Below are 26,228 nucleotides of genomic sequence, written 5' to 3' on the forward strand. Positions count from 1 at the left end.
TCTGTGACGTCTAATAATAGTTCAAACCTATCGGAGTTAACGCGTCGTCGGCCCAGTGTTGAGATCCTTCATAATAATTATTAATTTCATAGTCAGGCGGATTCATTATCAAAATTAATGAGTTATCTAACTACGTTAGTACTCAACTAAATAATTTACAATATCAGAGATTTAAATTTGTATATAATTAGGTCATTTTGTCAGTTCCATGTCATGAATATATTGTGCACGTTTGTAAACTGATCTGAATAACGATAAGATAATACTTCTTAGTGTGAATTTCTAGATAAAAATAGGTCATTCGAAAATAATACAACTTCGTATTACATATTATGGAGATAAAGTTGTTCGTACTGAACAGCGACTATCCGTTAAAAATACGTTACACGACGTTTATAAAACAACTACTGAAAATAAAAAAAGCGGTGAAAAAATGAGTCTGCTTTACTCGTCCGAGGCGAATCGATACCCGACGATGTGGAATTTATAAAAGTGGCTGCCCGAAGCCGGACGGAGCGTCTGCGCTCTTGCTTTTTCACGTGTCTCCATGACTGCGCCGCTCTCTCTCGTGCGCGCCGGCCGCGTGCGAGCGAGACGACCATGTTTGTCAGCTTGCTTCTCGTTGCGCGTGTCTGTTTGCCGTTATGCGCGTTGCCGTGTTTGTTCCGCGCTCTCGTTGCGAAGTGACGTGTCTCTAATCGCGATAAATTGTATCTAAAGTTTTGCGTCGACTATTTCGAGTGCGGTGTATGATTTTCGGGCGCCGCCAACGCGACTCACTCATGGCCTAAATGTTGTAAGGTGTTCGAAACTCTAACATGGAAAGGGAGAAGCGTCAAAGAGTAAGGATGCCGCAGATGATCGTGAGCGGGGAGGAGGGCGGGGGGTGTGTGAAGGTGAAGGCCGAGGTCGCGGGCGCGGGGGCAACGGCGGTGGGGCGCATGGTGGACTCGAGCCAGGCCGACGACCGCAAGCTGATCCGCTTGGTGCGCGAGCGGAGGCTGCTGTATGCGCGGAACAACATGCCGGTGGCGAGCTACTACACGCAGGTGAAGAACCTGTGGGACGACGTCGCCGTGCTGATGGGCTGGAGCGGTAATCTCACTAGTACCCTTGCCACGTTGCCCCGATAACTCGTATCAATATACGTACGCATTCAAATTTGTATTCTGAATTAAATTTTATGGAACGATAAACGTATCGTAGTGTTGCGTTGTTTTGGATTCCGATAAAATAACAATGCCATTATATGTGCACATTACGCGATACTAATAAAATTAATGAGGCGTCCGCTTGCATGAAACCGCATCGCGTTCGCATACGAAGCGTTACGGGTTCGATTCTTTCAACATTTGAGTATTATTTTAATAAAAATATTAGTAAATATTAGTATTATTGTATTGTAAGCTATAATTTGAGACTTTACTTAATATATACGATCACCTCCTGGCTATTTTTATTTATATTTAATATATGTATTTAATTAGTTTGACAATAAAAAAGGCCCGCTGAGTGTCTTTCGCCGCTTCTTCTCAGGTCAGGGTGTTTTCTTTTCCGAACCGGTGGTAGTGTTTCATTTGACTATCAATAAGTAAGTGTATTGCTTCTATATTTAATAAAGTACTTTTTGAGTTTATAAAATATAGTTTTATACGGAAGAATCCGAAAATAGTAAATTAAACTCAGTTCACGGTTTAAGCTATAAGTTAATTATACGAGCTACAAAACCCTGCTCGCGTCATGCAACTCATCCCAGTACATATCACATATGTAAATAATGCGGCTCACCGCTGCGAGCCTGCGACGGCCGGACGTGCATACGTCATATATCATTTGCATATTATGTACAAACTCCCGTAATATATACGTTGCACTCTTACGTATCTACTTTAATATCATTGAAAGTTTATAAAGCTAGTTCTATTTATCTTCATAAGCTGGTGGACGGCACTACTTTTTAAACCGAGAAGACGAGAATTTGGAACTTCCTTTATTGTATTTAAATCATTTTTTTTAAAGTACGCTTTTATATAAGAATTATTTTTTTCTGGTTCGGTATATCTCTATATGTGTATACGGATCTTACTTAAACACAAACAAAAGATCACAAACTTTATATTAAATTATTAACTATTTGCAAATAAACATTGTACTTATATCTCACCTGAAATACTCAAATCGCATTTATTAAAGCTATAAGTTTAAATTTACTTCAATTATTTATATTACATCGAATATTAATGCGCCATACTATTAATTTACAAAACATAATAGCAATGTATTTTGAATGCGAAGTACCTCTCTCTAATAATCTCCCGGCACTTCTGTAATCAAATCTACTAACTTTATTATTAACAACAAAATTGTATCCCTCGACTTGATTACCAAATGAGACATAAAAGTGCTCAAGTGTACGCTATACCCTGGTACTATTTTAGTTTCATAACCCGATGTCACAGTTCAAACTCAAGTTCAGTATAAGTATTCTGTAAGAACAAACTCTAAACTCATCGCAAGACACGAGCGTCAAATGTCACAATGTGATAAGCGACATTGACTGTAATCAGTATAAATGTATATGATACCTACGCGTATTAAAATCGCGTATCACCGTAAGTGGCCTGTCAATATTTCACGAGACAGATACGAAGTGAATTCTTACAGAATCTCACTGCAAGGGCAGTACTGGCTGGACTGGTATTGAGAATTACTTGGCAGAAAACAGAAAAACTCGATGTATGTTTATTTTTATTGGGTTAGACACGGGGCTGAGACCTCGAAGCCTAATGGTTGATAATGCAGCCTCCGACGAATTAAAATCTTGTCTAAGAATGAGATCGCAATATTTATAAAAAATATTCATGCTTGTTTAGAATTGAATTTTATTATTCCTATTTTATAATTTCTCTTTTATTTAAGAGTAAAGCCGTTATTGTGTCCTCTGCTCAGGTGGGTTAGCAAAGGACACGATAACCAAGTTCCAACCTGCGTAATTCAAATTGCTAACCAGCCAGTGTACTATTAGAACTTAAATTAAACAATCGCGGTGTAATGTGTACATTGTGCACACACAAACATGCGGCCCGCAGTTAATATGTAATAGTACTTATTGCGAGTACGCGAATCTTGCGATAGTCACCAGCATTTTACGTTCCTCGATATTCATTGGGTTTGTTTGATGCTACTGATATACCACGTGCATTAAAACAACTTCAAAATAATTATAGCTAATGATTGTTATCAAACGATTGCTCTCTCGAGTTCGTTCGCATGGACTTGGAATAATCTCCACACTCAAAGTCCACTCAGGTCGTCTGTTGACGTAAGAACTACAGTACACACACACACACAGCGGTGACTTTCACGTGAAAATAGACAATTTAATAGACACAGAAACTCTTTATTGAATGTTTCCGTACAATTAAAAAATAATTATAAATATTTAAAATACAATTTTGAACAAGACGCGACTCATATTTTTAGCAGTAGCGCTAATATTTCGATTGGAACAGCTTTAACATTCCGTTGTTAGATTTGACCAAACTAAATCCAATTGTCTCTAGTCAATATTAAAGGTTTATATATTGGTATATGTACACCGATTCGATTTTATACACCATATAACCAATTCGGTTTTATGACATATTTCGTATTTGCGCACAATTTTCAATAAGTATAGTATAAGTAAGAAATAGGAGGCTTGTGACACTTATATAGAAAACAGAATGTTGGCTAAGGATTTTTCAAAAACTGAAGTTACATCTCGATCAGCTTTATAACATTACTGTCAATTCGGAGCTGAGTTAGATCACTTTGACATTGAATTCAGTTTTATTGCATTGAAATAAGCTGTCCAATAATACTTTAGAATTCTCACTAAAAGAAAAGTATGGCAAAGTAGAAACAATATTACCGTTAAAGTACGAGATGCGATCAAAGGAACAATTAGTATATTGCGTCCAGGGATTTAAACTCTCTTGATTAATCGTCCACACGCCCACTTTCTTTATTGATTATTATAGTTTTAATGTGTAGTATATAGTTTGTAAATAAGTTATAGATATATGTTTCTAAAAATAAAACATAAGTATTATAAAGCGTATACTTTGTTTCGTAGTAGCAGACGTGCGAAGGAAATGGTCACACATCAGAAACTCGTACTCCCGCCACCTGCGGAACGAGATGCACGGCGCCTGCACCAGCAAGGGGCGCATGGTGTCGCGCTGGTATCTCGCAGACGAGCTGGAGTTTCTGCGCGAGCACATGGCGACCGACATGTGAGACTATCTACTTGACTCAGCTTGGAATCTGACCACAATTTGTAGACCATTTCAGCTTAAAGATGTCTTCGCGAGGGTTAAGTAGTAGTGTTCCCAGTCGCAAGTAGTGCTAGTTTAGTGCTAGCAGGTCCGCGCGGGGTATCTAGTTAAATGTATCTCCCCCTTTTATTCATAGAGTGATGTTATATGAGCGATTACCTTTTCTAATAAATCGGTTATCTAACACAGAACGAAGTTTCAAATTAGACTGGTGAATCCTGAAAATAGTGCGTTCAAACAACCAAATAAAAGCAATATTTTTTTTTATAAGGAAACATGGAATGGAGAGTGTCGGCGAGCGGCTCGTCCTCGGGGTATCCTCTCGGTACTCATCGGGGTCATATTGATAGTTCTTTAGATCTTTCGTTCGAATTTAGAATATTTTACAGCTAAAACTATCTTATATATGTATATAAACAAAATATCGTATCTTAATAATATATTATTTATCTGAGCTGTTTTTATCATAAGATTTACCGCTTCGCTAAAAAAACAAAACATCCGTATTTGCGAACTTTGACCTTGCATACATGTTTTTCGCACACGTGGGCTTGATGGGGATTTCTCCTTATTTCATTCTAATGGTATCCTTAACGTTCTCGCCAATTTACAGCTTTTTGGAATTATATACATGTGGGTAAATGTCTTTTTTCACCGGAATAATATTATTTTTAATAAAACTATTTACATTAAAACAAGGCCCTTTAAATAACAAGTGAAAAGTGGTCCACATATTTATGATTCTAAAATTTTATATCGTGTTTATATTTCTAAAATTTACAATGAAGTTTAATTTTAATATGTTTTATTTCAGGAGATCTACGCCTTACACGGCGTACGCGCCAACGTTACTGGAAATGGATCTCAACGAGTCGACCACTTCGGAATCAGTCGATGTAAAACCATTCATCCACAGTCCGTGGTTCGCGCTGAATACTACGTCACAGTCACCGGGCTTGGAACACAAACCGCCTTCGACGCATAATGAAGACAGCTCCAGCTCAACGGCATTCTCCCCGGATGAAAACACATCCTTTTTTCAATTCTTCCGAGGCATCCACAGCGATTACTTAGAATTACCAGCAAAGAAGCAGAGACGATTTAAGAGAAAATGTTTAAATTTCCTACACGAGCTGCTGGATGAGGAAGACAGCGACCAGCCAATACAGGATTATCCACACCAAGCCAATGTGCTGAATTTGTCCAACTCGGGTCATGTTATGGGAGACGACAAAGACGTTAAACCGATAGTAGAGGACGGCTACATTCTTCCCAATAACTGATACTGTTGTTAGGCATTATATTGTTGATACGATTCGATGGGTGTTTCCCGGTGTTCGCTTGTGAGACAGATTCACTGGCATGGCTTATGCAAGTTCCTAAGATTATTGTTAGTCAATAACTAATTAAATATATGTTAAAAGATCTTTTAAGAAATAAATCTATTTTATATGTTTCGTGTTGTTTTTGTCTCACGCAAGACCTCTAGTCTAGTTTTTCAGCTCACAAGTCCATTGAGTAAGAATACGATTAGTCAATTATAAAACAAACATAATTATCAAAATTAAAGTGCAACTGTTACTAAAAGTTGAAGTGACGAAAAGCTCATGATTAAGAGAATATATGACCCAATTATTAAAATATAAGTTGCAGTCTTATCTTTTTATACTACAAATAAATTAACTTCTTGATTTAAAAAAAAAAACAAACAAATTTTGGAAGAATTGCCGAGCAGTTTGCAGAAAGTATTTAAATAGTAAGTCGATCATCTGCCCGGCCCGGCTGTCGTCCTGTAACACGTAACTCGATGATTGTTGTCCGCGTGACGAGGGGGACGAGGATTCTGTTCAAAGCGACAGCGTGCTTGAAAGTACGCTGAATGTTAGAGTAGTCTCTGGAATTATTGCAAACATAACCGAATGCAATATGGCGACCATAGTTTTTTATCTCAACCGAATATAAAAAGATTGACGCGTTGAAATTTTTTTTTCTAATATCTATTAAAATGGCGATTTTACTATGTAGATTAAAGTTAACAGGCGATTGAGATGTCGTTCCCGTATACAACATAAATACTTAAATCCTACTACTTAATAATACCTATATACTTATATTAATGAATGATTGACTGACATCAAATGATAAAAAGAAGAATACCATTTTGAAACGTAAGTAAGTCGATAGGATTTAAAAAATAGCATCTTTTAAGACGGTTAAATAGGGGATGAATATTAAAATGTTGCTTGAAAGTTACTTATGTTTGAAGTTGGAATCATTAATGTTTAGAATTCTTATGAATAAATAGAAGTCAGTCGTGCTGTGTTTGGAATTTCACCTCTAAATGCTCAAGAAAAGGGAAGTTTGAATCTTAAAAATGTGCGTTTTTTTATTAATAACGCTGGTGTTAAGATGGAGCAGATTTCTTAAAATTTCTAGTGTTCACGAGATGTACTATAAAAATGGGATTTTTATTTGGTAAGGTCAACGTCAATACCCCGACGCGTTAAAAACAGAGCTCTGTAAACTATTAAAATGATTCACTACGCACCCTTAGTATACAAGGTTACAGATTCACAGTAGTAGCCCCTATATGTGTGATATAAGAATGAATTCCGCACACAACGTTACGTACGTTTCGGTTCTATCGCGAGATGTTAGAGGAGCCGTGACTGCGTCTGACAAGTTTGCGCAAAGGAGGGTTCGGAGTGGTGTCGAATGTCGATACACAATTTTACGATTGATAATAATAATGTACACAGTAAACGCAAACTACTTATATTTATCTGTGGAATATTTATACGATATATATATACGATATATATATATATATATATATATATATATATATATATATATATATATATATAACTGCTTTAACTTCGAATATGAACGTCCTACTTATAAAGATTATTTAGCGAGTCAGTAGTCGCACACTGATGCCTCTCTTTCTATCAAAATTGATTTGAACTTAGAAAAAGAGAACGAAATGTTTACGATTTTGTTAATTGTAATATGTATTCACATTAGCCATTGGACTCTGGTACACTTGGAATGTTGGCTATTTTTTGCATCACAAATTTCAAGTTGAATTATCTTCGCCAGTTCGTATACTTACCTCACCTGCAAAAGTAAAAAGATGCAAAAGTATTCTGCCAATTTTTTTTCAATAATTGTTTATTAAATGTGTATTTGTATTTATATTTATTTTTCTTGAAAATGTTTTTGTTAATTTTACATTTGAATATTACTAAACGTTCTCTGCGATCTTATAGTGAAAGTTTAGATATACATTGTCGTACAAAAGAATTATCAACTCCGTGTCGGGTAACAGAAGTGAAATATTAGGGTTTCAAAACTATTCTGCTTACTCGGATTTGAACCCGGTTCGGATGCACAGTTTCCATAGTAAGGCTCTATCGGTCCCCTATATTTAATTTAACCGGAAATAAATGCAGTTGTCCGTATCCGTGTATTTGAGTTTTCGTGTCGCAGATTTTACGTTCATAAATCGACGACGAAATTTGAAAGGTGGACACGTACATACAAGAGCCGAGATGGCCCAAAGGCTTCTTAACCGAAGAATGCGGGTTCGAACCCGTGCTAGTACTGCTAAGTTGTTATGTGCGTAATTAGTGTGTATGATAATTTATCTTGTGTTCTGTCGTGAAGGAAAATATCGTAAGAAACCGAACTTCAAACAAACAGTTATCCTGGAATATAGCGAAAAAAATAGCGTATTACGCTGGCAGCGTTCTGTCAATCGTTTGTATTACATAGTGTAGTAATTTGGTTGTGACTGGAGTCTTATCTCTTAACAACACCTCGAGAACAGAATACATACACAGTACTATAGTTTCATTTCAGCTTTATAGGTGAATAGATAACAGTTAGATTCGTATTTGTGTAAATAATCACAAATGTGACAATGATTATTAAAAATGTCAGAAAAAATCATGCCTAGTACCGGAGGCACCAGAGCTTTACTGGCGTGTGCGGCGCCATTATAGTTATATTACTATGTGTAAACTATTACATATACATTTTGTATGCACCATTTTATTTTGTGCACCCTCATTTGATTTCGCAGACCCGTACGATTCGGGATACATGTAAATATGAACAGAAAAATTATAGTTTTAAGTTTTAAAGTTTTCATTAGTAACGATCGTGTCGCCGTCGAAATAAAGACAACACGATAACTGACACCAACGTGAATATTCCTACTCCTCCATAAAAATCTCGAATTCAACGAATATTACGATTAGACATAAACGACAATAAGTGAGAACAATGACATGAATCTTTCTGCCTCGGCAGTCGGGTAAGACTGCAACAGAGGCGTGTTCCGAAGACATATACTAATGGAGCCGAGAACTTAGAACGGGAAGTCGTCCATCACTGAGGAATATTACCGAATGCGCGCCCCCTCCCTCCCTCTGAGGATTTATGGGGAGTTCTGCTTCGTCTCAGGGAACTACTTATAGGTATTGCTTAAGATGTAATTAGGGATGGGAATTGTTTTAGAGTAAATATTGTGAAATGTTTTTATCGATAGCTTTAGCGATAGCCATCACAAACAGCAGTATGTCGTCTTTAAACAATAGAAAAAAATTTAGTCTATTTAAGCGCCTTACATAAAATACAAAGTACCATCGTACTATTCAGGTTTGTTTTATATTTTAGAGACGATAAAACTCGTTATTACAACAACAAATAATGGTTTGTATTGTACTTAGTCATATTGTTGACAAGATTTACTTTATTATCGCTTGCTTTTCTGAACATTCCTTCCTTTTTATAATATTTGCAAGTTACTTACAACTTTGGTTAAATTATCTAAATACCTAAGATGTAACTTATTATTCATTTCTATAATAGTTTCTAGCGAATCAAATAGTTTACCGTAGTCGTAAGAGATGTCGCTACTAGTTTCAAATGCAATGATTGCATCCTACAAATGTTTAAACAAACGTACCTGAGTAAATTGACATACCTATAGATATTGCTAAATTATTTGTTTTAGATTATTATAAGACATAAATCGTGTGGAGCGCGCTGAATAACAATATAGTGAAGCAAAAGCGAATACGAATTCTCAGTAGTACGAAACGATTATTATTTTTAACTAGCTAGGGGAATCTAGTGCCGGGAGATTGTATTCTCCTTTGTTGCTGCACTATTTTATTGCGCGCCTCCTATATCCATCTGCCTTTTGATTTAAAATTGGCTAAAAATACGTTAAAAATAGAGGCAAGTGATTTATTTGAATCAATTGTTGTTGAATAGTTTTAGTCAATAATGTCTAGCTAAGCTCCAATAGTCAGGTCATAGGTTTTATTTATGAACTGTAACTAATAATCGGTGATACTGTTAGGAACAAATCGAACCGTGACGTCATATGAGCTGCTCCCAGAAAACATTGTCGAGGACGTTTCATCCCCGGGGCAACAAAACTCACTTATTCGGGCGAAATGCTTGCCACGCTTTTTATGCGCAGATTACATTACATAAATATATACCTTACACAGTGAATATAAAGTTGTTTTTAGACTGTATTCCATTCATTTGCGATAATAATAAGCGAAGGTCGGTGCGAGCAGGTTGTCCCGATAAATCAAGAAGAATCCTTTCTCAATAGTATCACTGAAGGGGACGGCGCGCTACTTTACGTGACGGATGTTTCTCGGACACCGGCGTAAGTGATTTAGTTTCGGAATCGAGATGCTTTATGTTTGATTATCTTGTACGAAGTCAACTTTACTATCCTCGTTTTTCCCTTCATGTTATTTTATCTTATTAACATCTGTAGGACCTGGTTTAAGACCATGAGCACACAAAAACTATAAAATGAATTAATAAATACATTGCGTACATAATGCATGCGTTGGGACTTCAGTGGGCCAATTATCTTTCTGTCTGTTGAGTTTATTTGGTGGGAGGGCTTTGTGGAAGACTGTCGTTAGATTTGTTGTGTTCCATTTTGAAAGATGAGTGAGCCAGTGTAACTACAAGCACAAGTGACGTAACAACTTCGTTTCTAAGGTTGGTGGCACATTGGCGAAGTAAAGAATGCTTAAAATCACTTATGGCGGCAATTTCTATTGCTGGGTGGCTATTAGCTATAAACAAAAAGTTATTTACTGTATATACTATATCAGACCGCATAAGGCGCGCGGCTGATGCAGCTGAAACTAAACAAACGCCTGTGTCCGAGTAACTAATTTATACAGCTTATTGGTTTACATGTTAATATTTTTAGTGTCTATTAGGGGCGGCGACCGCTCACAATCGAGTGGCTAATTGGTCGCCTGTGCTGACTTCCCAGTACATATGAAGTGAATAGACTGCCTTATAGATCTACTAGCTGGCTTGTTGCAGATCCCCAGCTACTCGGTTGATTTCCGAAGCTGCCTAGAGTTTATAAAGTTTGCCCGTTTAATCGTTTGTTTCATTTACATTTAATAGGTCACATTAAAACTTGTAGCTTTAATTGCGTTTCAACTTATTATCGTTGAATTTTCTCGTATAATGTAGCAAACATTTGAGTGAAACCTAAACCACGACGAATTTCTTTGATGTCAGTATTTCATGACACACCAAAATATCTCATGCAAAATTCAGTGTTTTAATATATTTACGATTTCCGTAAATTAGTTGAATTTGTAAATTTAAATGTAATCAATTCGAGTGAACCGAGTGAGAGATACAATTACAATTTAATTAGTACAGCGCGGACCGCGGGGCGGTGTTGTTTGGGGGGAGAGACGTCCCGCCACTGATTACAAGTCTCATTTTCTCTACCTATATAACGCGATTAGCTTTTCCTAAGACGAAAACACGTTACACGATGTTATAATTATGTTAAGAGTGCTCACTGAAGCTAAGAAGTCTTTCCTCGTGAAAAATAGTAAATAAGAAACTATGTCCCGTCCCATTGAATCGGCTTACTTTGTATACTCTTTGAAACGATTCGAACAAGCCGATACTAATTTAGGTGCCACGTACATCTAACGAGAAGTCTTGGTACGCATGTGAACGTATTTATTTCACAAAATTGCAACAAGATCTTGGTACTAGCTACTACTTTTAAAATATAACCAGCAATACCTTTTAAAAAAATAACTTCCAACCCTATTTTCCCCTCCAGTTAAGCGTAAAGCTGATGCTCGGAGTGGGCGCGCCAATAGCCCAAGGGGTGAGGATCGAACCTGTGACTTTGTTCGCTGGGCGGCCCCATACGTGGCCAAGTGGAGGGTGACGTAACACATTACGAACTAATTTAAAGGCCTATAATTTGAAAAAGAAAATATAATATCGATGAACAACATCAAACCGAAATAGAACTCTCTTTCTCTTTTAACGAGAAACATCAGCCTTTAAATTTGACCCTACGGCCGATCGTAATGAGTTTAAGCTTTGTCTCACTGATACCTCGACGGCGCTTTAAATTTCAAGAAAACGTATTATCGTGTTCCCATCTCGCTCGTGTCGATGCGTGTGTGCCGCGAGCTGCGACTGACGCAATATCGACACGAAACGACATTAAAACGACACAACGTACGAGCAGACAATAGCACTCGAAAACGTGTCTCTGTTGCTACGCGGGGATGCGTGCGCGATCCGATTACAGCACACGACGTCTCGAATAGCGATCAACTGATTGAATCGATAAAATTGTTCTCTAAACACACCAACAGCGACCTTTGCTTAAAAACACACAAAAAACTACATCATCGAAAAAATATATATATTTTCGTTTGAGAAGGATCTAAGCTCGAGTAAAATGAAAATCTCATTTCTTCTCTAAGAGTGAAATTTAAGTTCGAGTAGTAATCAAAGTAAAAACCTTTAAATAAAATAGCAGCGTAACAAATAATATATTATTTCAAAAAATACGTATATTTCAAAAAACTATCTCCGGTCCGGAATGGAACTCGATGGGATCTTAGATACTAATTGTGGCTTACGAAAAGTTGAAATATGATAATTTTATTTAAATGTCTGGACGCGATCTTTTAATTACCAATGTTTGATTTTAGTACACAAGCTCTCTTTGATTATATTTTGACGACTTGACGTTTTCTGCGATCCTGTTGTAAAAGCGTATACCGAGCGCCTTGACCCAGCAAAGAGTCACTAGCCCTTTGTAATCGGGTGATAGAAGCACCATGTTTATGATTACAAGGACAAACATATTGAAATAGTTAAATAATGCTCCGCGCAGTCTGATCGCACTAATCGCACTCGCACGTGAGCAGCCGAGGCAGGTCAGCGAGTCGTTGATCGCGCATCTCAAGTTCTGACGAGCTGAGACCTCGCTCCACATACGGGTCAAGCGCCTGAAGCCACAACAAGGCCTCACATTGCGGCTGCCAACTTTCCTGTTTTCCCAGGACGCGTGATCTCAGTATCGATAAACAGTACTGAGATTGAATAAGCGATCTATTTGATTTATAAAATGACTCGTTTATTAAATCCTCTTATAAAAAAGCATAATGATATTACCTACATATCTATTAAAGTGGTTTTTTAAATTTTCGCGAGCTAAAAAAAACAACGAAAAATATATTTGATGACTCTTTGAGTCTTTCAGCATTGTTCACTCGAAAAAAATGGCCACCCCACCTTAAATGTCAGAGGCTGTTCTTCATCTACGATTATATTAAGCAAAAGTACAATCGAACTTGGTTACCTATCAATGCTTTTCTTCAACTTGGCTTTATATTAAATGTATGAACAACAACGCCAAGTATAAATCCTAGATGACAATTTATTTTCTAAAAGAATAAAACAGTCCTTAAAGTAATAGATAAAAACATGTCTATCATTATTGTTTAATGACAAATTCTAACATCATGAACGTCATCATTTGACGTCATAAAAATCGGTGACGAAAATAATTTCAAAACCAGAACAATTTCAATTTAGATTGAGCACGTTTACTCAATAATTATTATCGTCAATGCTACATTGACGTCAATACAAACTTAGTTCTTTGTTCGAAATCACTTAAATTGCCACAAAAAACATACTATCTACTAAAAGTAAATATTTACGGCTTTTATCTCAAAATGTATATAACTTCCACGATTTATAAAAAAGAAGAAAAATGGGCCTTCAGATAAAATATGATACAATATAGTGACATTATTAAACTTAAATATTGAAAATGTTTCTCTGAAGCGATCCAGGCCTCTCTGAAACTTGGCCGTGTCCTTGGAACGGTTGGCAATATTGATGTCCTTATAACAATTTCTATTAAAAGGTATTCACTTAAGGGCGAAAAAACAGTCGGCGACGTTTGATTTCCAGTTTTATTTTCATAACATCTATGTTCACGTCACTCTAAAATGTGTTTAATATTCGTAAACGAAGACGATATTTGAATGTGTAAGTTTTTTAAAGTATACTTTTGTCATTAAATAACTCAAAGAGAATTGAAAGTCATTAAGCATTCAAATTAAAGCTACATTCAGAACGAAATGAACGAATGAGTCTTAAGTTACGAGAGCGATAGACATAAAAGTAATAACGTAAGTTGTAACTGCCTCGCAACTGGTAAATCCGAAGCGACTCCGGGTGTTAACAGCTATCTCGCCGAGAACATTTCGAACGAAAACATTAACAGGAATTAGAGGGGGATCGTGCTTTAAATGTTTTAACGAGAAAGCCGACTTTGCCGCGCCTTCCACGAATCTATACTTACAGTACGCGAGTTCGTCTTTAACATTGTAGCTTGAGGCGACTGTCGCAGTCTGGTTACCTCACGCGCACCGTAACGAAGATGTATAATTAGTTGCGCTAACGCGATCCCATTAGGTGTCGTCGGAACACGTTACAAATCAATGATTATGTTCAATGAGGAATTGATGTAATGATCATTACGATGTCAATATTACTTTTTATAGTTTTTATAAGTATGTATTCATAGGTATATGATATACAATTTTTATGTATATATTATTCTCTACGGCCTTAATCTTGATTAACTTGTTGCTAGATTTTATAATTTTATCTCGCTAAGATAATATCCTGCGCGTCAACAAGATGACGGGCATCTGTTTTGTTCTGTTCGAGTATTTTTTAGGAACACAGCTATTAGTTTTTTTATCAAAAAGGCACTTGAACTGCCAATACAATCGCTCCAAAATGTTATATTTTGGTTTATGGCATGGCTGGGACCACTTTGGTTTCCATTTCCTGACTTCACTTTGGTTTGATTGCAAGGAACTCGAGAACCGCCTTCATATAATGATGGTCCAATTAGGCTGTTTTCTTGACATTGAGCTGTTCGACAAGTCCATGACACATTAATACTTGTAAAACTTGGCTATGAATGAGAATTTCTATTCTGGTTTCCGTCCTGTATACATACATACATACATACATACATACATATACATTGTGTCACCGCGTTATTGAATATACTTCGTAACACAAACTATATTCAAAACCGTATCCCGATCTCCAGTATATCCATCAGCTTGTTTGTAAATACATCAAGTGGAAACTACCGACGGGTTTTAATTAAGCTCGCTCGCTAGTTCATAGCCCGAGTCAACATTAAATATTCTCTATATTTAGGTAAATGTAAAGATTATTTAATAGCTATGGGGAGATCCGAATCCGAACCGTCGGCGTCGACTCGTAAATTAATAACATCTAGCTAACGAGTTCGTTTTTTTTTCTTTTTACACATTACATTTTTCCTTGCACCTTTGGTATAAGATTAAACAAGAATTTATTGGACGCCGGCGAGCGCAGGTCGCTATCTCCAGGCGACGCGACGTCCAGCCTCCGCCGCGCCCTCGTCGGCCGCATTTCGTATTTAAGAGCTCAATTTTATTTCCCCTGTAATTCCTTTTACGTAACGTTTACAGCTTTTTTAAATGTTATTTAACCGAGTGAACGAGCTCCAGGAATTAAGTACCGGTGATAATTATAACGAGCTAATAAGGTCGGAATACAAAGCGAAATTAGTTTTAGACGAGCGAACCCTTTGTCCCAGCGCGCGTTCGCGAGCCGGCATTGTTACGAAACCTGTTTTTTGAGATAATCTCGTTTATATTGTATCTAACTGAGCACTTTCGTCGATTACAGTAAGTGGTTTTCATCACAATGATTTCATTAAAACAACGTCCTTACGGAATATTATATCCTCCATATATGTGACGTCCGTGGAAAGACGAGGAGAGAAACTTCAGTGCCCGTAAAGATGTCTGACTAATAGGTATTGTTTTTACATTTTAAAAGCAAAGGCAGATTAAGATACTTAATGAAACCAATGATACAGTTTGAGTTGCTTTGTCATCACATAATGATACTACCGCGTACAACAGCAAACTCAAGAAGGAAAGTTTAATATATTTAAAGTAGGTCGCACTTTATGATGTGCTGTTGCATTCAACTAACTTTACCCGAAGTTAAAATGTTACTTAACTTATCCTACATAAGTTAGTGTTACAGAAACATTTACCGCTCCCTCAGTTAGGAAACACAGTTAACAGATAGCGATTATTATTTTTAAATTACAAAATATATGTCTTCTTAAGCTTTAAAATGATCAAGTGTACTTTAACTGATTACCGAATTATTTCAACTATTTTAATGCATTTAACATAAAGAATACAAAATCAAAACCACTAATCCATATTAGTGTTTTCTAGTACCCATGACTGATTATTAAAAATATAGCAATAATTCGTTATAAAATAGCTAAACCTTGATAAGGACCGAAGAAGGCGAAAGATAACCGGCAGTACTCCCCTGGATCGGGATTACTTTCAACAGCTTAAGTTTGCAATTAACATAATTATATTTTTATTTGACCTCGCTTGGTGGTGAAACAGATTATCAGGAATGGGGTCAGGGGACTCGAGCCTGAAGGGATGGGTTGAAATGATAACGATTGCCAGATAGTACGTGATCACCGCCACTCAAGATAACGCGCAATCCTTAACCTCGGATACTCGTATTTCTGACGATGTAATCGAACTTTAGTATTCCTGTACTATTGGCAATGCGACTCTAGTGTCGTATAAATAATTCTGTATTGCGCGACGAGTGAGGTAATGGAAGGTTTCACCGTGAGAAAAGTCCACAGCGCTGCAGTAAGTAATTGTAGGCGTATAAATACAAATGATGTCACGGCCCAGCTCCCAGAGGGCGGGCCGGTGCCTGGCTTGGCGACAGGCAGTCTGCACATAGTACCTACACCGCCGTATGTTGCCATTATGAGACGTAGGTTCGTCCAATTTACTAAATAAATAGTGGTCATATTAATATTATGTTAGAACATAAAGGCCTTGTATTTCGATTATATATCGGTCGAGGTTGAAAATAATGTTTATTTTAATTAGTTTTTTTAACTCAAATGTAGAGGACCCTGTAAGTAGTTTACCAGTATAATATGGTAGCTCTCTGAGAATAAATAATGACTGTTTTCTATGAGGTGAGCACACGACTCCATCTGAGTATTTTTTCGGGCGAAAGGTGAATACAATTGTTTGGCCCTTCGAAAGCTTCGAAAATATACTGTGACTCATTTACGTACAGACAGATAATATTAAGTTATACCTTTATATAGTAGGACTATATTAATATATTACACCTTCGTGTTACACCTCCAACAAAAATTATGCCATACATTGCAAACGACCAGGATCACAGTAGGTCACCTAAGCACGTTGACGTCTGCAAAACGGAAAGCTTGAAGGTCCGTTGGCTGCCTTCGAGAAATGAGTGAACTCTTGAAGGTTCCCAAGCTGCGTCTGTTCGAAAAACTACCGGCTTAAGTCACGACTCTGTGATACATATTATAAACATATTCATTGGGCGGATATCTTGAAGCATTCTATTAGATCAGTGAATATAAAGCAATAAATAAAAGGCCGTTGAAAGACGCGACGTTCCACTTTTATAATAAATTGTAAAAATATATCCTTCAAAAGATCCTCAAAGAAATTTTTCCCGAAGTTCTAAGAATTCTTAAATATAAAGGGAAAAATTTCAACCTGGCAACATCGAGCCGCCTCGAGAGGGAGTGGGTCGGGCGGGTCGGGGAGGGCCGGGGTGCAAGGTGACACCGGGCGGCCGACCGCGACTACGTAGTGCTAACTGTTAACAAAGGCTACAATGTAAAAGGCCTTTTTATAGCTTTCGACTTTACAATATCGGGCGTGGCGAAGCGTTGTTAAATTTTCTTTTGTCGGATTCAATATAGAAATCATATTTTGCTCAAAGGTTTCCGTTTGCTGTTCCTTTTATACTTGTTGCCTTATATAACTAGTCGAGGACTGTTATATTATTTCCTTTGACTACAGACACTAAATGCAAGTAGCTTATGTTTAGGAGCTCTGTGAGAAGCGGACTCTCGAATGGGTATCTAGTATTTTAACTGTATTTATTGTAGATCTTCATATTAAAATATTTAGGTTCATAATATATAAAAATATAACGCTTGCAATCCACGAAAAATCGCGAAGACGGAAGTTTATGTCGTATTGAGAACAATTGTTATTGAAACTGTAATGACATAATAAGTTCATCAACGTATGTCGCTATGAAGCCTCTGCAGTGATGCGGTTATCGAGCACTTCAACTGAATTCAAGGAATTATTGTCCACACGACTAGTATTATAACACCTGCGTACAGTGAGAAATATAAAAAAAAATTACATTTCTATGTAATTCGATCATTTTGTAATTTCATATTTTCAGCAAAAATATTCAGAGAGTGAAAATGAAGTTGAATCTGATGTAAATTGTCGATCAAGTAAATCGGATTGTCAGCAGTTCCAGCTCGTAATGAAATATAAATAACATCATCTCGGGGGCGGAAAGAATTTCAGAAAATACCGCTGAGTATCGCCACTACTGTGGAATATTCGACTGAAATGTGTCAGCTTTGCGTTGAGGCTATCCACTGCAACGTTATAACATCGTAAACATTACATAAACATACGCGATCGCCCGTCGATCAGTGAACACGTTTAACGCTGAAGGCCTAGACTCTAGACCACTTGTCCAAATATGATCCTCCGTCTTCAGGATGAGGACCATACAGTGGCAGATAGGCACGTGCGACCTAGAACATCGTACTCCATGCATACTGGCTTGCCGACTCACCGAGTACTCTATACTCTAGAGTTTAAAGTAAACATAACAAGTGTTCAAATTGAGGAAGAGATGGTGAAACAAGAGAAAAATTACTCATATTAACAATTTATAAAACACAAGTTTTATAAAAAAATAATACTCATTAATATTAATTCGAGGGTACGAATATTCGAGGGTTTTTAAGGATTGAACTTTGAAAATCAAAATATATTTTTTTCAAGTAAGGAATATTAACTCTAAGCTCTTTCATCATCTACATAATCTTGAATAGTATTTAACATACTTTTGCTTATTAGAAATACTATTTGTATTTTTAATGGAAACTAATTTTTGCTTGCTGCTTCGCTTGCGTTTTTGCGTGTTTGGACATCAGGGTTAATGCATATAAAGTAAGTATTATAAGTACTCTCTGGCGGTTCAGGCTTTATTTCGAACTTCATCAAATTCGCTTCAGCGGTTTGATCGTGACAGAGCAACAGACAGACTAATCGAGTTACTTTAAAATTTATGATATTCTATATATAGTATAGACATAATATCTATATGCAGTCTGTCATATCTATATACAAGAAACCTTCCAAATTATGAATTGTTAGCAATTGATCTTCTAATGAATTATTCGTAATCATGCTGTGGCACTAACATACATAACAGTGGTTAATGCTTTAAGAAAAAGATCATTTTGCGGCGTAACACATACGTAACCGATGACGCTTCAGAAAAATATTTTGAATAACCTGATAAAGGTTAACCTCTGGGAGTCAGGCCGTCGAAACGTATAAATAGATAGACTGAGTTTTCCAATCAATTGTTTGATATTAGTTTTTACTCTGTCGTGAACTGTGGCGGGATTTACATATGACTCATACATTATTTACATTTTGTCTTTATCTGCCGTCGGCTACATCTGAAGTGCATTTTCCTTCGTCATGGCCAAGGTCCAAAGTTGGCCATCAGATAATCTATCTGTTGTTTCTTTGCTAACTAAAATTAGACTTGAAATTATATCTTTATTGAAGTGCGCTTTTACTGGGTAAATGTAAAGGTGCTTCTGTTTCGGAATCCAAATTCTATCGAGAAGTACCGGCAACAATCCAGTACTTTTTTATTCTGATATATCTACGGAGTACATTAATTTAAAGTCGTCATGTTAACGCACTCCCTTCGTGGTCGGTAACGCAACTAACCGTCGTCGTATCGTTTTACTTGTGTCCACAGATTATGAACGACCATTAGGGTCACAAAATTACGTTCACGTAATAATTCTTACCTAAGATTTCAGTTGCCTTAGATTTTCGTCTATTCTAATGAGTGACACATTTTCAATTTAATTCCTCATTGAAAGAAATACTTAAAAAACATATATGAACTGTTACTAGAAGATGCAACCACACAGTTGATTTGCTTGAATACTTGAATTTCATTTATAGTATAAAAAAAGAAATAAATTTAAGTTACCATGAATAGATAACGCTTATTACACAATACAATGTGCATAGTTCGTGTTCGTTGACTTCCTTTAGCGGCGAATTTAGATTAAAGAGAGAGTTCCGACTTTACGGGTTGTTTCGGTAGAATTTACATTTCAAACCGTGATTTACGTTAAATTTACTCGAGTCAAATATATTTTGATTTTGATTTATTTATTAGACTAGCTGCTATTTTGTATCTTTATGTGACGCTCGTTATTATCTGCATTGTATATCAGAGGAATAAACCATTTCGTAGAGAAATAAAAATAACCTCTTCAGTGGGTAGGGGAGTAATGCTATATAAGGACTTCTTACTTATATGCCTACGTATAATAGTTTCATAATTCAATCGAATTAGTAAATCGTAACTCATATTTGAGAAAATAATATTAAATATTAAACATTAAATGGTGAAAAGAAATGATTTTCACACACATTTAGGTTTAAATATTTACGTAATCAATTATATCATTTATTAAATGGCTTTTAGTTGTGCCAACAGGCACATAATAATATTCGCCAATGTTACGTGGGATGGAACAGACACGAAGGCGATCGATCGGTTCTGTCGAGATTTTAACATATGGTTCATATTTAGTCTTCCTTGACATTAAAACGATGCCAAAATGTTTGCAACATTGTTATAACTATCTACTATATAGCGCGCACGGTTTATTCCAGGGGACGCAAATGAACGGCTGGAGTGGTCTCTGTACTAAAATTATTATTCCCTTGGGAGTGAGGCGAAATCGGAAATATTTCATATCGTCACCAAATAAATTATGCAAAATGTAAGATATACGTAAACTAGGCATGAGTATTTGTAAAATATCATTAATTTTACGGGCTGGGTGCCGAAGTTCATGGGCAGAACACGTCAACCTCAACCAAAGACTTCGGGTTCAAATTGGGAAAGCACTACTGAGTTGTGATGTTCTTAACTATTGTTTATAATTCACCTCGTGTGGCGGTGCAGCCGGACGACGTGAGGTAATCCTCGTTTGCTGTCTGTAATTCAGCCACAGGTGTATCACCTGCATGGAAGCCGATTGGTAGAACAAGTTGCAGACATTTTATAATTTATTAAGCGAAATGAGTTATTTTCTCCAGCGATGGGCCGCTTTCAAGCTGTTACTTATCATTAGGATTGTCGACAATCTTATGGGCTTCTGACAATTGAAAAAAAAAAACCAAAACATGTCTTCGGCTACTTTGGATAAGATTTAAATATTGATGCTATTGATGCTATGTTTTATGGTAACATAACCTACGTGTTCACCTTTTTTTAATTCCACGTTTGATCTCATTGCCTTGTCTTTGGTTAAATATTTACGGCTTTCACTGCGTACAGTCATTTCCTAAAGTTATTTCGAAGGTGTATTATTCGTGATATCAAACATAGAGGTTCGAATTAATGGACTATTCGCTATGAATCTTTGGCGCAGTTACGCGACGCCGACCTCGGTAAATCATGCCTTCACTTCGTACCGCTGATTTATAACCTAAAATATGTGCTTTTGTGCATTTGCTGTGTGAAGACGCTCAGGGATTTCAGATTGTGTCATTGATTTTACGAATTATAGTATCAAAGCAAACAAGAATGTCGTCTTACTTGAGGTAAAAAGAAAGCAAATGTAAAAGACATAAATATGTAATATATTCAAGTAGGACTCTCGAGCACTTTTAAATTTTACAACATTATGTTAAATGTAGACCTTTTTTTTTGTTTAACGAGGAGGAAATGCATTTACGCATGCCGCCCGGTCGGGGGACCGGGACGGGTATGCGGGACTCAACCGGGAACTAATGCTCCGTGCCAGGGCACGCTAGTGCTAATGCCCTGTTCTACCCACTAAACCATCCTCGGGTTTCCACCATGCCGCCGAGTGGTGAGGCCACGGGATCGCCAAGGGCATGCAACCGTGACCCCACCAGCGGCAGCCGCCGTAAGGCGGCTCAATATTCATGGAAAGCGCGCCTAGTGCGTGCCTTCCCCCTCATCCTCCACGCGGGAATGTGGTGAACTCCACGAGTTCGCCACTGGAGGCTGGGCGTCAACGAAGCTGACGCCCTGCGGCGGATAAGATGGTAGGCTCTGCCGCTGACCTTAAATGTAGACCTACCACCGGCTCGGAAAATAGAGTATAACATGATTATCAGGCCAGAAACTCAGGAGTCACTCTTTAGCGCCAGATTAGTTACTTAGGTGTGTTAATTAATATTTATTAATATATTTACCTGAATAAAATAACTTGATACATTTCTGGACAGTTTTTGTTCTGCGACTCACCTCTAATGTAAGGAACATTAAAGTTAATTTATCATTATAAAACTAAATATTTCTTTATCAGCAAAGACTTTATTATTTGCCGGTTTACTAAACAACAACATGTAAGCAGACAAAGCTATTTGATTTGAGCAGCTCTCCCACATGAGCGAAAAATATAAGAGGCGAGGAGAGGTCTCAGAACTGTGAAGAGGCCGGCGAGTGCTGCGACAGGAAGGCAGTGAAACGTATCCGCGACTCGTTTGGTGCGATTGTGTCGCAGGAAGCGCTCGCGTCGGAGACCACACATCGTCACGTCACAAGGACACTCGTCGCCGTGCAGTACGCGCCTGCTCGACACTACTTATGGGCAAATTCGAAACAGGTCGCAAGTCGACGTTTAAATCAAAATTATATTTTTGCTATACGTTATGAAGCTGCTGTCTAGAAATATTGAAATAGTAAAGTACCTAACAGCATTAAATAATAACTCTTTAGCATCGAGCATGCGCTAAATTACAAACACAAATTAAGCTCATCAAAACTCATTGGTGCTCGCACGGGCTAATAATCTTTATTTAAGATTCATGTGTCCTTCGTGCCATCTCGGCGCATTAATAAGATTATACCTACTCGTAACCGAGGGACGATTTAATTTCTGCTAATTAAATAATTAAAATATGTAGCAAATTGTAGGAGTGGTTCGTTCCGTAATGACAGCTCTCGGATAATTAAAAAAAAACTGAACATATTTATATCTTTCAATGAATGTCTGTCTGTACATGATCACGTGGGCGTGGCGTTCGTCAAACTCACAATGTTATACTTAACGAGCGATTACATCCGCCGTGGGACCGTCCTGTTTGCTTCCATCGGTAATGGTTTTTATATCAACATTATAATTTATTTATTGTTGGAAGACAATTCTGCTGATACGACTCAGTGGTCACACCATCATTGTACCTTGTACCTGTAATCAGCCTTAAAATTTATTGACGTTTGATAATTAAGTACAAATCATTATTTGTAAATGGGTGAAAGCGAATAAGACTTATCATCAGATGGCCCGATTTTTTTTCTGCCTTTATAAGATATATTTTAATCATTTTCCGTACATGTACGATACCTACCCCGATGGGTATGCAAGAAGTCTTACCATTTATAATATATGTACTATATCAGAATTATTTACATCAACTTCATCATATAAATAAAAAAATATCAGCGTACACGGAAATCATGGCCGCGTGGAATGGTAACAAGAATGCTAGCAACACTTCCCAGTTGAATCACAATTCTCATTATATATGTTTATATATTCATTAATAGCTTATTATATAATAAAAGTTTGATAACTACTTACACTGAACAGATCGTACACGCGATTAAAGCACAAGTACAAATTTGAACACGAAACAGGAAAGTATCGCTAGCTGTGAGTAGTCAACTACTCGTTCACAGTTGGGAATATTGCGGCGCTAAAGAAGATCACACGCTCGCGGCAGTTATTTGCAGAGCTGCAAATAGCTCTGCAAATAACTCTTACATTGTAGTCGAGTGCTGTCTACACTCTCGCACCCGACACGCGGCTAAAGTTATCTCTGTAAGCGTATGACTTTGTTGCGAGCATTTAGAGAATCATCACCTTTTGTACAAGTGAGTGTTATTGTAACTGTTCGCGATTAAGTTGAATGTAGAAACTTTGTATCATTATTACCGTGGATGTAATTATGGGCAAACCGTGACCGTGTTAAATTGCACAGAACGAAGGAGATGCTTAGCATCTCCTTCGTTAATATCGCCGAATATTATTTTTTCAATGGTCGTAAAATTAACGTGAAGTCGTACATGGCTTACAATAATATCGTCATACTAAGCATAAGCATAATCACTTATTTAGCTAATTCAGTATTGTTTTCTTATAAATATCCAATATTTTGCTAAATTACTTGGAAATAAACGATATAAAAATCAATTTGTATTAATGTTAGGTAAGCATCTTATATATTCGCATTTTTATTAAAACACTTTATTAATAAAAATCAGTTATGAATTTACGCAGACGCGGGGTTCGTTGTGCGGTGTGCGGGGTGCGGTGAGTGTTATTATATTGTACATTATGAATTGACTACATTCCGGCAACAATATTAATCGCAAGCAAATTTAATAACTGCGCGCCGCTGACAAATGTTCCTCTGGAAATATGACGGAGCTTGTGCCGTGTTTAAGCTACTTGCGTGTCTCCTGATGGCAGACGAGCTAGACGCGAAAAATAAGATGATAGGGATTCATTTCAAAACTTAAAAACGAAGATCTCTTCATATTTATTGCTATTTTAATTAAGATATAAATTCATATGCTTATTAAATCATCGAGTTTCAATAAACTCGTTCTGAAGTAAAGGCAGCACGAGTAAGAAAAACACAAAAACCCAGCGCTCTTCCTGGAAATTAAAATGAAACAACATCATAAATAACTCCACAGACTTCCCCTCCCTCCTCTCGATTCGACACCGGGAGGAAACTCAACGAAAACTTCGTTACGCATCTAATTTCCACCGACGGACGAACGCAACAGACGTGTCCATGTTGAGAATTTATTTTAGAACGGAGTTCACCGCCGACCGGCCTTTCAGTTTTTCATTACAGACCCGAGCGGCCTGAGCGCTGTTACTGTAAAGTGTAGCCATTTGGCACTGGGATAAACTGCTGCCTACCAGAGCAGTTTCGGTTAGTAACAATGTCCATAGAGACAAGTTAAAAATTTTGTTGACGCTTAGTTAAAAATGGCGCCAAAAATAATTGTAATTATTTCGTTCTGACATTAATAACGGATAAAACCCAGTCAGGTTGATGTTTATTGCTTTTGGTCTATGATTGAACTATAAGAAAGAGAACCGTTATCTTGCCTACATTGTTTAGACTGTGTCAGCGTAAAGTTAGTATTTTTTGACGCACGAATAGCAGTTAATTATATCACGTACAATGTCATATAATTATCAAACATGGTCGACAAATTATACAAATAATTAAAACGAACCATAAACTAGACTAGGAACCTCCTGTCGCTAGGAGAACAACGCCGATAACTTAGTAAAGTAGTTTGACCATCGCTGGGTTCCGTATGAAACCTTATAAGGCTTTGTACCTTCAAAAAACAAGCTTTTATCATACGAATAAGTTGGACACAAAATTTCCTTATTCTCTTAATAATTTGATTAGCGACTTTGAAATAAACAAACCTACTGGAAAAAAAACACATGTACAACTAACCGTACCGTACCGTAACTAAAATAGACTGAGAAGTCGTACCAGGTATATCTACTACCGCAGGGCACATCATGAGTTGTGGAGAACGTCGGCGGGGGCTGTAGAAGGGGTTTAGTTAGGGGGGAGGGGTTCGCAAATGTCGTTTATAGCCCGTAATTGGATGAGACGCTTCGCGGAGTTATGGAGTTACGCCAAACTGAATTACGGTGACGCCGCTACAGCCGGACTGACAGCTTCTGCCTGAAGACTGAGCACTGCACGCGATAGTGGCGTGTATATATTTACGTTAAAGTTGTGGAAATATTCAAAATTGCAACAATTTAAATATGTTGCGGAAGAACAGAAGTACACGAAATGATAATGTTCCACATTCACCAAACCCATGTATGGCCTTACCTGAAGTCAATGGATAAAAAGAAAATACGCTGAAAGAGATGTTTTTTAAAGAAGGTTGAATCGAGATAGTCCTTCATAGCATTCCTTATATAGCATAATAAATAAATAATTTGAGCATCGAAATGTACGTTTGTTCCATTTTAAGACTACCTGGCCACCTGGTACCCAGGTAATATGATTACTATGAGAGCTGTGAGCGTGTGTGGCACGTAGCCTAAAAAGTATTTTATATTTGGAATTTCCATTCAAGGAAGCGAGAATAATTTAGATATATATAAGCAACAATTCCATGAAAATGGTGAAAATAAAGTTTCACACAAACGCAACCCACACTCGTTGTTATTGATATCTCAGCAGTATTTTTAAGACACCACTTTTTACGTGTATC

At 37.1% G+C, this 26,228-nt stretch overlaps 1 pseudogene; it reads left to right on the forward strand.

Annotated features, from left to right (window-relative positions):
- Positions 1-547: 547 nt before the first annotated feature.
- Positions 548-5,695, forward strand: LOC125070091 (annotated as a pseudogene).
- Positions 5,696-26,228: the final 20,533 nt, after the last annotated feature.

This window comes from Vanessa atalanta, chromosome 16 (genome assembly GCF_905147765.1).
Source record: "Vanessa atalanta chromosome 16, ilVanAtal1.2, whole genome shotgun sequence".
Taxonomy (NCBI): domain Eukaryota; kingdom Metazoa; phylum Arthropoda; class Insecta; order Lepidoptera; family Nymphalidae; genus Vanessa; species Vanessa atalanta.